Source organism: Panthera leo, chromosome F2 (assembly GCF_018350215.1).
Source record: "Panthera leo isolate Ple1 chromosome F2, P.leo_Ple1_pat1.1, whole genome shotgun sequence".
Taxonomy (NCBI): domain Eukaryota; kingdom Metazoa; phylum Chordata; class Mammalia; order Carnivora; family Felidae; genus Panthera; species Panthera leo.
Window position 1 is genome coordinate 24,221,459 of NC_056695.1, and position 2,294 is coordinate 24,223,752.

Sequence of the window (2,294 nt, forward strand, 5' to 3'; positions counted from 1 at the left end):
GGTAAATGTGAGAGTTAGAGGGACTGGTCTAAATATTTTGTTATTGTGTAAAATACTTCACTTGGGCAGTAGAAATATTCATTCAATAATTGGTGAGCACCTCAAATATGTTAATATGCTGGCTCTAAAAAGCATATAATGAGACATGTACATAGGTAGAATTTCAGTATGTTGAGAAACTTTGTAAGGGAGGCAAAATTTTCTCCAATTGCCCAGATTTACAATTAGAAAGGTATAGGAAAAGAAGGTTCAGGAAGCAAAAATAATCAGAATACTTTATTTTTCTTTTTCCCCCCAAATATGAAATACTTCCTGAATTTGCACGTCACCCTTGTGCTGGGCCATGCTAATCTTCTCTGTATCATTTCAATTTTAGTACATGTGCTGTCAATGTGAGCATAAGAATAGTTTATTATTATATAGCTGAGGGACAATGTGTACAAGGGAAGAAAGACTTATCACATTAGTTAAGGATAAAAGTGAATTTTTAAAAGTGGCAGTATGCGATACAAAGAAAAGACAATGGAGTGGAAAGTCACTCAAAGTGGTGGCGGGAGAAATGGAGAAGAGGAAAGAATTTTAGTGCAGGAGGAGAAAATACACATAATATTAGGTCAAGCTGTCTTTTACTTTATAAAAGGGCTATTAAGAGCTCCTAAAGGCATAAAGTCCAAGGAAATGGCTCTTTTCATTTTCCCTTCACAATGGGAACTCTGTACTGTATACGAATAGTTGAGTGAGAGTGTGAAACCCTAAATTCAGAAAATCAAATCTTTGCACTAGGGAATTTGCAGATTTAAGACAAAATTGGAAAGGAAAAATCAGAGGAAGTTTGGTGATAGAGATCAAGTAAAAAAAATGAGCCAGAAGAGGACTAGTTTATAAGGAACTTTGCCATCAAATGTAGATTGTTATGTCATGGTTATTGACCTTGATGTTTAGTGATGGTCCCTCCTTATATTGTATTCTTTGATTTTTCCAGGGATTTCCAAAGAGCAAAGGTAAGTTGTTCAAAGAGAAAATGTAGGTAATTGTATGAAATCAGATTAGGTACTATGAAATGTTTTGTGTGCCAGAAGAATTGATTTGGAGAACTTTCTCTTTTTCCTCAAAAAAGGTTCTTGGCATATATTTTCTGGTTTTCAAATAATAAAAAAGTGAAATATTTAAAACTAATAATTCATATAAAAGGAAGTCATTAAGAACAATTAAAATTTTTCATCCCACAGTGAAAATCTACCTTAATGCTAACTGCAGATCTTTTTTTTTTTTATTCACCATAATGCTAGGGCTACTCAGAGGGTAGATATTTTTATTTGTTAAGAAAAAAATTATAGGATAGAGCCTAAAATTTTCAAAATGTGACAAATGTCTTGAAAATATATGTAAGGTTGTAGCAAATAGTGTTAATGTAAAGCCTATCTGAACAGATAAAGTAACATTCACAAGGCATTTGTTTTTTTTTCCTAGTTATTGATACTGAGAACATAAATCAGAGAGAATACATATGCTAGATGAATTGCTTACTTTATAGACTTTTGCAAAGCAGATGGAGAAATTACCTAAAGGTATGCTTTAAAATACAAAAGATTAAGTTCTAAAAGGAATTAATTTGGTTGTGAATAAAATTCTAATCCATATTAAAATAAGGATAATTTATTTAGCTTCAGAAACAACTGAAGCGATTAAATGATTATCTGAGGAGATAAAATTCAAAACCAAGAAAAATAACCGCTAATAAAGTCAGACTCAGGACACATGAATAATAGTTAACGGACCTGGAATTTACATTTAATGTATTCAAGACAATAAACCAAAATTTGGAAATTTTAGCAAAGGATTGAAAAGCATTTTAAAAAGCTAATAAAAACTCCAGAATGAAAAATATTAAGTAACTGAAGATCTCATAAAATGGATATCATAGCATATTAGAGATAGCTGAAAGGGGAATTAGAGTATAGAAAGAGAGACCAGAAGAAAATATTTAGACTGAAGCACAATAGAAAAAAGGGTGGAAAAATACCAAAAAGAAAAAAATACTAAGGGGATATTTAGAAAATTCTTACAAACATCAAAGTTGCAGAATTAAATGAGAGAAAAAGTGGGGCTAATGCAATATTTGAAGAAGTAATGAATGAAGATTTTTCAAAACTAATAAAACACAAAAACCCCACAAAACTTAAGAAGAATTTGGACTCTGCATCTACAATAAAAAAAATAAATTACATTAGGCACAGCATACTAAAATATCAGAAAATATAAAACCTTAAAGGCAGACGTAGGAGAAGATAGAC

At 31.1% G+C, this 2,294-nt stretch overlaps 1 non-coding gene across 1 annotated transcript; it reads right to left on the minus strand.

Annotated features, from left to right (window-relative positions):
- Nucleotides 1–294: 294 nt before the first annotated feature.
- LOC122211348 lies at nucleotides 295–400 on the minus strand. Its single transcript, XR_006198647.1, has one exon. It is a non-coding gene; the product is annotated as a U6 spliceosomal RNA (small nuclear RNA).
- Nucleotides 401–2,294: the final 1,894 nt, after the last annotated feature.